The sequence below is a fragment of the Sminthopsis crassicaudata genome, chromosome 2 (genome assembly GCF_048593235.1).
Source record: "Sminthopsis crassicaudata isolate SCR6 chromosome 2, ASM4859323v1, whole genome shotgun sequence".
Taxonomy (NCBI): domain Eukaryota; kingdom Metazoa; phylum Chordata; class Mammalia; order Dasyuromorphia; family Dasyuridae; genus Sminthopsis; species Sminthopsis crassicaudata.
In genome coordinates, this window is record NC_133618.1 from 7657886 (window position 1) to 7672016 (window position 14131).

General features: G+C 39.2%; 1 long non-coding RNA gene across 1 annotated transcript; it reads right to left on the reverse strand.

The window, feature by feature from the left end:
* Positions 1 to 354: 354 nt before the first annotated feature.
* LOC141553096 (uncharacterized) lies at positions 355 to 8668 on the reverse strand. The gene is made up of 2 exons (XR_012485278.1): positions 8505 to 8668; positions 355 to 550 (listed from the first exon to the last, which is right to left on the reverse strand). It is a non-coding gene; the product is annotated as an uncharacterized LOC141553096 (long non-coding RNA).
* Positions 8669 to 14131: the final 5463 nt, after the last annotated feature.

The following is a 14131-nucleotide window of genomic DNA, read 5'->3' on the forward strand; positions in this document are numbered from 1 at the left end:
CTAATTTTAAATACAGCAAAAACAGAAGCATTAACAATAATGCACCCAAACTGCCATCACCATTATCCCTGGCAACAATAAATGTAACCACAACTACCACCATCATCACAATACCTTCTCTTTGCTCTTTCTGTCACTTTAAGATAAATAATATTCTAATATATTGAACAAACTAGCTTAAATTTTCCTCTACTTAATGAGGAGGGAAGAGAGGGATGTCAATAATATATGAGGAGGGGGAGAGAGAAGGTGCTCTAAGCATATCCTCTAGAGAGGGGATAGTACTTCCTGTGAGAATACCAAAAGTAGTGAGACTATGGGGGGGGGGGAATCAGCTGATAGTAACTAGTCCACTTAGTCTAAAACATAGAGTTTATTCAAGGGGAGAAATGAGAAATGAATCTTGAAATAGATCATTTCTCTGGTAGAGAACACATTGAGTGCCTGAATGAGCGTCTTGTCTTTTATCCATAAGACAATCCCCGATGATTCTTGAGCAATCACATGGCATTGTAAGAACCATTGGCCACAGGAGGATCGTTTTTCTTTTCTTATTTGAAAGAAACATATTAAATAATAGCAAAATTAAAATGACAAAATCTGAACAATCAAATATAACAACAGTGAACTGTATCCATCCCCATGTAATGTGATGATTGCTATCCCTCTTCTGCGGGAACCATCTGTGGTTGGCAACTGCCTTTATCCTTGGAATGTCAACAGAATTCTCCCTATTTCATCTCTGCTTAGTGAACTGTCCAAGTGCTCTGGTTGCCATCCAATGGGTGCCTGTCTAGGACTCTACACATTTAATTAGACTGGCGTAACCCTGAGCCAAACATCAAGAGTTGTCTCGGTGCTTTTTAAGAAGTGGGAAGGCTTTCTGACTTGCCCCAATTTAATAGTAACTCTGGGTGACCTGGCTCTGTTTTCTATTCACCCCAAGTTTATTTCACCAAACATTATTACATTATTGCACACGCATATATCCAAACCAGCAGATTGCTCCCCTCACAATCAGTGACCTGCACATACACAATTCATTGCTCCCTTCTGGCTTGAGCTTGAGGCTGTTTATTTTCATTACTAAATTCTGATGATTTTTTCTCCTAATTTGGGTCATCTCACAGTTATGCGTTTCCAGTAGAATTTGACCTCAGATACTGTCTTATCAACTCCTTTATTTTTAACTGACATAGTTGAAGGGGGAAAAAACAAACATTTATTAAGTGCCTACTGTGTGCTCGGCATTTAGCTAAGTTTTTTTTTTTTTTTTTTTTTTTTACAAGATTATCCATTTGGTCCTCAAACAACCCTCAGAGATAGGTACTACTATGATGCCCATTTTATTACACAGAAACTACATGATTTTCCAGAGTCACATAACTAGGTAATAGCTGATACTGAATTCAGAATCAGGTCTTCCTGTCTCTGGGTCTAGTTTTCCATCCATTGTGTCACTAGTTTTCTCTGTGACCTTGAGAGAGTCAGTGATGTAGTCAAAATCACATAAGGCAAAGTTGAAATTTGAACTCAGGTCTTCTAACTGCAAGTTTTGACCTTTTTCAAGTCAGTTGTTTGGAGACAACAATCGGTATTACACTGGCTACTGGCCTTAAACTTTTTGCTAAATATAATATATTGGAAGGAAGGAACTCAAGTCAGGAGTCAGAGGATGGGCATTAATTCCAATTCTTCCACTTGCTAGTTTGTGACCCTTGAAGGTGAACGGGCCTCTCAAACATAAGATTAGAGTCTAGGCTCCTTATTCTAAGTCTCCAATGGACCACACGGCCTCTCTAGCCAAGTTGCATGAGAACAGTAATAGTATTTGTCATTTACAGCTATATAGCCCTGGAAGACCTGCAACACCCTGTGTCCACTTCACATTTCATCCTCACACTAATGCAGTAAGGTAGGTGCTATTCCCTACAAAAGGTTAACAGGAAGCTCAGAGAGTTTGAATGATTTGCATGGGATCGCACCCAAGGTAAGTACGTGAAGAAAAATTTGAATTGTCCTCTCTCTGCTCCAAGTTCAAACTCATGTCCTATCTGTTCCCTGGATATTTCTATCCATTTCTAATGGTCAAGTGTAAGAAAATTTTCCCATCTGAATTTTCAGCAAATGAAACACTTTAAAGAGGGAACATATTGAAATCCTTTCCCAATCGCATTTAACAATATCAAATGTTGTCATATATATGTAAATTCTCAGTTATATGATTAACTTTTCCCTATCACCATTATTGCTATTGTCATTTTAATTATTCATTATTTCCTTTCACTCTAATTCTAGTCAACTAGTGTCACATGCTATTGTTTGAATCCACTCCATTCTCCACCATTGTACAAAGGTACAATGAGCAAAGGCTCATGTCAACCTCTAACAGCTACTGGCCTTCTCTTGGAGACTCTCCTTATAGTGAGACAAAATTGTATGTAAATCTAGGGTTATAGTAGTGAAATGATCAAGATTAATTCTGAATCATTTTTCTTATTGATCCTATTTACAGTTCATTGATTTCTCCCTGTCCTGTAATTGCTTAAGTCATGTGTCAGTTCAGAATTCAGCTGGTCTTTAATAGGTTAAATTTTGAAAATCCAATCCTCTTATTAATCACTGATCCATTCTTGCCTCAAAGAATTAGCTGGCATTGGGGAACGCATCTGTACACCTGGAAGTTGGGCTAATAATTTTATGCCATGAATCTATCCTTCCGAGCTTTCCAGTCACTTTGACTCTCCTTCAGAGACGGCTGGTTTGCTGTCCAAAAGTCTGGGTCATTACCAGTAAGATGGACTCAAAACAATAAGACCTTTTACTCACAGGAAAGGAGGTGGTGGTGGTTACCCTTCTCTCCACTGCCAAACTGCCAATCATATTGTCCTTTGTACCTCAGCTATGTTAACAATTGTGTTGTCTATAATCCTGTGCTCTCATCTACCCTGTTGTGTTCTTTACTCCTCAAAGCCTATAAAACTGTTGCCCTTATTCATCATCTCAGCTCACTAAGGAAGATTTGTGAGATCCCATTTATTCCTAGATTTATGCTTTGCCAATATATTGATCGTGCTCAGAGTTTTGTGCCTCAGTTTATCTTATTTTAAGCTGTTACAATAGGAAGTCCTGAACCTTCTGCACTGTATTCTGTAGTCAATAAAGGCAGAAGAGTAGGAGTTTAGTCACAGGCAAATTACCCAATGGAAGTCATTCTTGGGAGGCCAGCTACTCTGGTTCACAGGCAAATAACCCAATGGAAGTCATTTTTGGGAGGCCAGATACTCTGATTCCTGGGAATTACTGGGTTCAAGTCCCTTCTATGTAACTTTGGACAACTCACACCACAAAACTTTGAACTGTAATTGTCCTATATGAAAAGGGTTGGTCATTCCTACCTGTCCTGAATTTCTAGGTCATGTGAGGATCAAGAAAATTGCTGGCTTTAAAGACATTTGCAAGAAACCAGCTGTCAGGATAATTCGAGGGCCCAATGACCCTCAATTATCCTAAGGATCTGACCCTTCAGAGATCACATGATTTGGGGTGGATACTGACAATGACTCAATATTTTAGATATGAAGTAAGGCAGGTTGTTTGGTATGTTCTAGGACTCAAAGCAGGCCACTTTGGAAAAGAGTGTATGTAAGTCTGCCCGAAGGATGCTCGAATGTCCCTTCACCCTTCAGCTAGGGCTGACAGGTCAAGGTTGCTGACAAGTCTATCACCGCCACACATGCCTGTCTCCCTGTTGCTTCCCCAGGGATATCAATTCATTGAAACACTAAAAAAAAATCCACATTCAATTTTCTGTTCCCCACTTGTCTAAGTGGATTAAATCAAGATGTCAGCAATCTGCCAAATGTCAAACTCCTTCTTGAAATCATTCCACACAGGAAAATGACCTGAAATCACAGTGGTCTGTGTGTTTCTCGCCCAGAATGGGGAGAATGAGACAAGCAGACACCAAGTTCCTGAAAAATGCTCATCCTAGAGAAATTCAGGTGGGCCAAAATTACAGAGAGTCTGGGGGACACCAGAATTTGCATTCCTAGAAAGATGAAATGGGATGCAGTCTTTTACGAGTCTTATTTTCTGAAAATTATTTTCAGGACCTTCAAGTTTCAAAAAATATATTTCATTTTTTCAGCTTTGGCTGCTTGTCCCAACCATCTTTGGGAAGATTTCTGTGTAGATAGGCTCTTTATCTCATATGCAAGGAGATTGGACATGAAAGTGATCATAGAAATCTTGGCCTAGTGGAACATATTTTTATTAAAGTTGTCTTTGGAATTATTGTGGATTATCTTAATAATACAAAATTCATGGGTGCATTGCTACTAATAATAACAATAGATGATATGGTGTCATATATAATAAGATTCAAGAAATCCTGGCATCAAGTCCCTTCTTTGACATTTATTGTCTATGCGGCCCTACATGATTTATTTAACTATTCAATACTTTAAATAACTTACTCAAGACCATAAATTGTAGATAAGGTACCCTATTCTTCAGTGGAGGGAGTTTTCTTCTAAGTTTCTTAAATCAATGAAATCACCAGCCCAGTCTCCTCTCCCCAATAATGACAGGCCTCACCATAATCCCTGTTGTCCTTCCTTGGTGGTAGTTATCTAGGTTGGGTTTTGAGGATCAGCTATCCATTGTAAGGGGGATACTAAAAGTCTTCCTGAATGGTAGGACATTCTAGAACTAATGCTCTGCGAACACAGCCTTTGAGCATACTGGGTTACCCATACATCATGTTCTGGCAATACCGTGTGGAGAAATGTATTTATTTGTCCTAGAGGTAGCAGAAGTGACCAATATATAAAGTGCTAAAAGTACAGAAATATCCTAAAAGTCCAGGGAAAATCTTAGTCCTTATTATTACAAAAAAAAGAAGTGACTAAGAAATTTTCATCTCTATGAAGGTTGTATATCAATAATGGTATTCATAGGAAATCAACAAGCTTTCAATAACAGACCACACTTTCATCATTTCAAAATTGACTGAAAAATGTAGAGAAATTAAGCTCCACTGTGTTTATTGCTGGACAGTCAACAACAAACCTTTATTAAGTCCTTACTATGGAGCAAACGTGGTGCTAAGAACTGGGGATATAAAAATGTCCCCTTCATCAAGGAGCTCCCATTCTAGTGGGAGAGACAACATGTAAAATATTAGATACACACAATCCATGTAGAGAGACAAGAAAAGGTAATCCTATTAAATAAATAAATAGGTAAATAGGTAATCCCATTAAATAAATAAATAAACAAATAAATAAATAAATAAATAAATAAATAAATAAATAAATAAATAGGTAAATAGGTATTCCCATTAAGCCTTAGAAGAAGCCAGGCAAAGACTTCCTGCAGAAGACAGAGTTTGAGCTGAATCTTGAGGTAAATAAGGAGGCAAAGAAGAGGAACTTTGATCTTATTCCAAGTGTGAGGAACAGGAATGAGGAAGGCTACCATTTGTTTGTGGCTGAGGTCATTCTGTTCCTAGCTATTGTTTTACTTATATCATTCAGGTCATCTCACATTCTCCTTACTAGAAATTTGGACTCCCTTCCTTCCCTCGAAATTGCCCTAGGTCTTGATAGGCTAGCTATGATCTCATTTTGCTTAATTTTGGGCATCTACCTGGCACAGTGGGTAGAGTGCTGGACTTAGAGTCAGGAATACTCCTATTTATGTATTCAAATCTGACACTTATTAGCTGTATGACCCTGAACATTTCACTCTGTTTGCCTCAGTTCTTCATTCTATGAAATAAGTCAGAGAAGGAAATAGCAAATGACTTCAATATCTTTGCCAAGAAAAACCCCAAACGGAGTCATAAAGAGTTTAACATAACTAAGAAGTGATTAAACTGAGATGTCCACACCCCTTCTTAAAGTGGTCCATCAGTTACCCTCTGCACATGCTCCACTATCCTTTTTTCCTCCCCTTTATATGTTCTTTTGCACTATTAGAATATAAGGTCAGGTACTGTTGTGTTTGCTTATATTTGAATTCTCAAGAATTAGAAATATCTATCTGCCTACTCATCTATTATCTCTAATGGTCCTTGGTCAGTCTACAATGGGCCAGGCTGTACAAGAGCTTGGGTTACAAAAAGAAGGAAAAAGACAGTTCTTGCTTTCGAGAAATTAACAATATATTGGGGGAGAACGTTGTGAATGCATATAAGAAATATTAAAAAATAAAAAGAGGGAAATCAAAAAGTAAGAGGAATTGGGAAAGGTTCATGTAGGTGATGGGATTTTTGTTAGGATTTAAAGGAAGCCAGGAGATGAAATATAGAAAGAACAAGAGCTCAGGAAACTCAGCAGCCAAGAATCCAGAGCTCTGTCCTTCAGTCGCCAGATGGTGAAAGACCTGCTCTCTTGTACATCAAAAGGTATCAGCAGAATGCTGTCTAGCCAGTCCAGGCTACAGGAGGTGATCAAGGACATGTAGTAGGTCAGTCTTGACTAGTCCAAGTGAAAATGCTGATTTTTCTGTTATGGGATGTAAAGGACTAGAACTGAGCAAATGCACTTGGATAAAGGAGCACGTGAGACTAATTGCCAATTGGACGATTCTCTATTAATATGATTGAAGGTTGACCCTCCCCAACTATTCTGTGCTGACTTGATTGGTGGGACAAACAAGGGGAAGTGACTTGTGTAGGTGGAGTAGGAGGAGGAAATTGAGGCATTCTCCTGGTGGTGGAGAGAGAGGAAGGAGGTGTGGAGATTGCTAGATCTAATCCCCTGACAGTGACCTCAAGAGACCAAGACTTTTGATTAGCCTGACTCCTGCTGATTTCTGGGAAGACAGAGTTCCAGCATTTGGATTGGCAATTAGTCTCACGTGCTCCATCATCCAAGCACATTTGCTCAGTTCTAGCCCTTTAGAATGGGAGAGTGAATTTATTGTGAAGAGAAGAACAATGAAGTATGAAGCGATCTGGGATCTAATACTGAGTTTACCACTAGAAATCATCTTTCTGTGATCTTGGGCAAACAAACCACTTCTCTGCTCTAGTCACCACCATTCTCACCTATAAAAGAGGAAAATGGTACTTTCTCCATATACTTTCCCCAGGTATATTGTGAGATACAGTAGGTCTCTCAGAATCTCAGATTTCTAAGGAATCCCAAAGGTCTTTATTTCAACATCCATGAGAAGTAAAATCTCCTTTGCAATATACTCAACAAGTGGTTGGTTGACATGCTCCTCTAAGCAGGCAGAAATGGGCTATAAACTACTTTCTAAAATAGCCCATTCTGCTTTTGAGGAGCCCTAATTATGAACAAGTTTTGTGGGGGTTTTCCCTTTGATGATGATTTTAATCAACCAGTCAACAAGTATTTCCTAAGCATTAATTAAGTTGTGTAAGCAAAGGAGATTAAAAACAGCAAAAACAAAAAAACAAGTAGTACTTGCCTTCAAAGAGCTTACACTCTATTTAAGGGAAATGTAAATATAAATAGGTTAATATAAGCTAACTGTGGAGAAGATGGAAGATAACCACAATCTCTCCATAATTTCCACCTACTCCTTCTCTATTGGCTTTTGGAGACTAAACAGATCAAGTCCAATCTCTCCTCCTTTAACATCCATACCAATTTTAATAACCACCATTTATACACGCTTTAACACTCATAAAACATTATGTTTGAGTCCCCTCATTTGATTTGATCCTATAATAGTCTTGTGAGGCAGAGATCACTATTATTACCCCCATTTTACAGCTGCACACACTGAAGCTGAGAGGTTATAATTGGTCCAGCATCATACAACTGGCAAATATCCAGAAGAGGATTCAAATTCAGATCTTTGTGACTCTAAGTAAGAGAACTCCATCCAATATACTACCTATTTGCTTCTGGTATCATCTCCCTGCTCACTTTCCTCATCCATCTTTTTTCCAGATGAAGGGTGTTTAATTCTTCCAGCTGATCTCTGTCTGGAATCTGGTATGTAGCTGGCACTTAACAAGTGCTTTTTTGTTGAATTGATTACTATGTGATGAGCTCAAGGCACTTTGGCACCCCGGTCATCCTCTCTGGACGTTTTTCAGTTGATTAATTTCCATGGTGTCGGCAACTGAACATGTCATTACAAAGTGGTCCGAGTGGGGTTGGCCATAGAGACGATCACCATCTTGTTTCTGGCTGACCGTTTTGCTCTGACTATAATCTATGTTTCCATTAACATTCATAGTTGCTCTAGCACACTATTCTTCCCTATTGAACTTGCAGTCTGGTCAAACATCTAGATTTTCTCAGAGTTATTATTGGCTTGCCAAGTGTCCTCCATCCTGTGCTGTGCCAGTTGGTTCTTTTGAATGGGTTTGGGAGGTGGTACACTTACGCCTTTTACATTTCGTCCTATCGGATATGACTGTATTTTTTACTCTAGGCTATTCTGTGTCACTTCCATGTCCTTCTAATCTCCTCACTCCATCAAATAGAAATTTGCTTATAAAGAGGATGTGAGCTCACCCTAAAGTGTTGAAAGTTCTTTCGATCTGTAAAGATATTGTTCTCTCTTTCTTGGAGTGAGGCTACTGTGAAATCCCAGACCACAATTTTTGTCTCTTTATAAAAATCCTGCCTCTATCTATCTCATGGTTCATTTTCCCTAGGCTTCCTTCTCACCTGTTTCCTGGCAATGAAACAGAGTGCAAAGCCAGGTGAGACAATTGTTGTCATAGTGATGTGCCCACATTAGAGGTAAAGGATCTTTCACAGGCCACACACCAGTCAAGTGCCAATGACTCAATGACTAAGAACCTTAAGTTCCCAGGCTTTTTCGACAAATGACTTTCTTCGTTTATCTTCATTATACTTCAAAATGGAGCCCTGGACTCACCAACCAACAAACATTTATAAAGCACCTACTGTGTGCCAGGCACTATTGGACACAGGGACTCAGAATTTTAAATTAGAATATCCAAGCTGATAGCATGTCTTTGTCAGTTGTTACACATGTGACCTGGACCTTGTCTCTGGGTCTCACTTTTCTCATTTTTGAAAATTAAAGGATTAGATGCCCTAGATCCTGAGGGCCCTTCCAGCTCAAAACCTTAGTATTCCATCTTCTAGGAGATCTGTCCAGATCTCGTGGAAACAACTCCAACACAACAGATCTAAAAAGATTCTCTTTCTGCACTGGACAACCCACCACCAACACCTAGCACAAGGACTATGTAATAGACATGTGAACTTTGGAGAAAAATTTTTCTCTAGTCTCCTTGAGTGGCCAGATCTTGATCTTTTTATTTGTGGCTTATCAGCTTTCCAGACAAATTGTCACTTTTTCTTCCAAATTAAAAAATGAAATAAACTCCCTTCCAGCCATTTTTCTGCCTCTTGTCATTAGGAACAAACAAGACTTGCTGCTGATATATGGATTTATATTCTCTAGAAATAGCAGATATAGACAAGCAGAAAGAGGCAGCATAGTACAAGAGGAACATAGCCTGCACTACTTGAGGCTGAAGGCAGGCTCATCTTTTCCACATAAATTGTTCTTGGGGAGCGATGGGATTCTGGAGGGAAAACTACTCATTCATCTCAGTTTCCAGAGCCAGGAAGGGAGAGGATAAAAGGATGCCAAAGGCCATTAGACATTTATTCAATGAACACTGATTGATTGGGAATTACTGTATGCAGAGCACTACACTGTTTCTTTGGGAGAAGCAATAAATAAGGCAGTGCTATGGTGCAGTAGCTGGAGCGCACTGACTAGAGTCAGGAAGGTCTGAGTTCAGTTTTAGCCACTGTGTGGCCTTGGTCAGCCTCAGTATTCCTCATTTCCAGGAGTGTACGTGGTGGTCAGGAGGACTGATTTACAGTTTCTAGTGTGAGGATGTGTGAGCCCTCTCCAGGGTTGCTTCTCCACCTTTGAGGTCCACTTGACTTATTTGTGGCTCTAAAAGCTATAACATTCCTTGTGGTCTCCCAGTAAAACATGTCAGCAGATGGACAAAATCAGAGGGAGGGTGAATGGGAGAGTTAAAGGGAATATCTCCCCCAAGCTTGTGAAGATTTTCCCTTGCAGAATTGGAGGATGAGAACAATTTGTTCCAATGGCCATGGAGGGGGGCACTAAACTTGGTGGATATCAAAGACATCAAGGTCATCTAGTGCTCTCTATGCCATCATCAGTCATCCTGGATTATGATCCTCATCATGATTTGATGATTTTCATCATCCTCATGATGTCATTGATCCTCTTTGAAAATAAAGGGCAAATACCAACAAGCTCATCTCCTCAACTAGATTTGATGTGAGGATCAAATGAAATAATGTTTATAAAGCACCTGGCTTGTGGTTGGTGTTACCTAAATGCTAATGATTATTGTTTTTATCTGGAGCATGAGTCTCTGCCCTTGTGAGACAGGTAGGTCTACATCTATCTCTATGTCTAGTCTATGGCTATGTCTGGGTCTATCTGTGTCTGTGTTTTTATGTCTGTGTCTTATGTCAATGTCTATGCCTGTGTCTGTCCATGTTTGTGTCTATGTCCATGTCTATATCTCAGTCTGTGTTGATGTCTATGTCTATGTCTATATTTATGTCTAGTTTATGTCTGTGTCTGTTTCTATGTCTGCGTCTATATCCATATCCATGTCTATGTCTATGTCCATGTCTATATCTAAATATATGACTATGTCTACATGTATGTCTATTTCTGTGTCTATGTCTATGTCTATATCTTAGTCTGTGTTGATGTCTGTTTATGTATATCTATATCTATATCTATATATAAGTCTAGTTTATGTTTATGTCTGTGTCTGTTTCTATGTTTGTGTCTATATCCATATCCATGTCTGTGTCTATGTCCATGTCTATATCTAAATCTGTCTGTGTCTATGTATGACTATGTCTACATCTATGTCTATCTTCATGTTCATGTCTATATTTATGTTTATATCTATGTTTGCCTATGTATACATCTACAGCCATATATTTATTTATGTATGAGTGTATACGTACTTACACACATGCACACCTTTGTGTAATATATATATATATATATACATATATATACATATATATATATATAAAACGCATACATATATGTATATATAACACACACACACACACACACACACACACACACACACACACACACACACACACACATATATATATATATATACCTATCTACATGCATGTAGAGGGCCTCAGATAGTGGGGGACTCTGGGTAAGGTATGAGACCCTTCAGCCCAGAGGGCACCTGCTGACAGTGTCTGGTCTGGCTTCCCATCTCCCCTAAGGGCTCTCAGCCTTCCTGAGAAGTCAGGGAGGGCAGGACCACCTGTGTTCTACTTGAAGCAAGGGATACTTACAGTAAGAGGAATTTACACATCAATAACAGGGTGCTTATAGTTAACAGTTGCTCAGTGTGCTGCTGTGATGTAATTATACTAAGGTATTTAAGGGCTGAGAGGACTTGAAATAAATAGACTCCATGTTTGACCATCCTCTGAGTCTCCTGCCTCCTTCACTCCTCCACTAAGATCAAGGACTCGGGCTGGGCCCCAGGTCCTCCAGAGAGCTAGTCTGGATGGCATATTTTGGCAGCCCAGCGTATTAGAAAGCACACTACACAAGCGTACACATTTATATGTTTAGTTTTTAGGGGAAGGATGAGGCTCAGGCACAGAGAACTATACGACACTAGATTGTATTTTCCAAGAGCCATGTCAGTATGGAAGGGTGACCACATTTAGCGCCAGAGGGCCTGTGCTCTCAACCCAACTCTCAAGGCACTAGCTGATACCCGGATGACCTTGGAGTGGTCATTTACCACTAACCAGTTCAGTTTCTTCATTAGTGAAGTGAAAAGCTAGAATTAGATCTTGCTAAGGTCCTATCTGGCTCTAGCTCCGTGATTGTATAACCTGAAATGCTTCACAGAAAAACAAAAACAAACTTCTCTGGGAAAGTTAGGAGCAATAAAGGGATTTTTTTTTCCTTAGGAAGAAATCTTTTTATAATGATGACAATGTATATTACATATCAATCATTTCATTTAACTTTGAAAAAGATCTTTACATACACAAAGTATAAAGTTTTGTCTTGATAAGTGACTCAAAAAGTGCCATTAAAATAAAGCTAAGGATGTGGGTCTGTGTGTAATAAGAGAACATTTTTGACACACATTTAGATTTGATGCTTAGAAACACTTTGCTTGTAAAATGGTTAAGGATTGGATCCATGGTGTCATAAAGATAGAGGATTAGTTTCTCTGGTCCGCAGCCCCTCTCCAAAAGCAAAGTCCTTCCACAAGGGATGACTGGCTAAAAAGGAAGTGAGCTTCTTCTCTCTGGCAGGTGGTTCCTTGGAGGTAGAGACAAAATTCTATTTTTGGTTTTCTAGCTCTAGAATTCTTATAGTCAGGAAGCAGCTGTAGACTTAGAGAGGAATGGAGCTCGGAGGACATTGTGCCCATCCCCAAACGCACATGTGTATTTTATAGATGCACAGGATCACATGGACAGGAAAATGCACAGGTGCCATTTGAGCCTTAACTGTCTAGAGAATCTCAAACCTTGATGTTTCTATCAAATTAAAACATTAAATTCACAACTTATTTCCATTCCTTTTCTATGCTTCCTTTGTATGCACTTTCTCCCTATCCACCAATCACTCCAAGGTCTACTAGGTTCCCTGGGGGCTGTGGCAGTTATGGAATAGCAAGCCAAATTTTAATTAGTTTCTTACTTGGAAAATTCAATTTGAAGTGAATTAGAATCAGCTGGGTGGTACAGTGAATTAAAATGCCAAGCCTGGAATCAGGAAGTTTCATCCTCCTGAGTTCAAATCCAAGCTTAGCCACTTATTAAGTTGTGCGACCCTGGGCGAAGCCATTTAACACTGTTTGACTCAGTAAAATGATCTGGAAAGGGAAATAGTAAACTCCTTCATTATCTCTGCCAAGAAAACTCTATGGGGTCATGAAGAGTTGGACACAGCCAAAAAATGACTAAAGAATAATTGAAGCATACTGGAAGAACACTTCCTGTAGGTAGATGAGTATTAGGGGATTAGGGGAGACAAAAGGACTTGTCACTTGTACTGAACAGGAAGAACAATAAAATTCTGAGTCAGAAGGAGGAGGATGTACGTTCTAGTAATAGTGCTGATCCAACTCCAACTCTGCTAAATCCAGTTCATTCCCCTCCAGAATGTGGCTAATTGCCTTCACCCTCTCCTCTCCCTTTATTTTACAAAGATGTCAATTCTACTCTGTTCTCTCCACCCACAACTCATGAAGAGCAAAGAGTAAAGACTTGGCCAGCACTTCTGAAAGGTTGCCAGCTCCCAATCAAAATATCTATTGCTAGCTGTTTAATTAATTATTAGGAGTTCAATAGTGGAGAATCCTTTTTCCGTCTGCGGTTGGGTCAGATCCTTTCTGACGTTCTTTAAAACCTCTAGATGTTGTGTTTTCCCAGAATAGCTTCATTTATAACCCATGCTGATCTCCACTTTCCTTCCCCTTAGTAGCATGTGATTTAGAAATGAAACTTCTAAGGCCATGTTGAAACAGATATAACTCTTAGAGGAAAAGAAAAAGAAAAGAAAAAAAAAAGATAAAAAATGGTTTGTTTAAAATACCATTTTTCAGGGTAATAAAAGTTCCTCTGAATATAGTTCTCAAATATTCCATATATGGTGAGTGTCCCCCACCTTCAGTTCCAAGGAAGACACACTTTGTTGTTGTTTAGTCACTTCATGTCTGACTAGTGACACCATTTGGGAGTTTCTTGGCAAAGATACCGGGCGGTTTGCCATTTTCTTCTCTAGCACATTTTAGAAATGAGGAAACTGAGGTAAACAGGGTTAAAGTATTTGCCCAGAGCCACAAAGCTAGTAGGTGTCTGAGGCTGAATTTGAACTCAGATCATCTAGACTCAAATCTGGTGCACTATTTACTGGGCCACCTAGCTGGCACTAACCAATGTTCTGATGTTCTCTTTGTGTTCAGAAAACAGCCTTGGCTGATTTAACCCCACACAGACAAGTTCCCTCTGTACCCCATTGGATGCTAAGTGTTCTACAATTTAAAAGAGAATTGCATTTCTACCTTCTGTTAAACTGGATTAAATCCAAG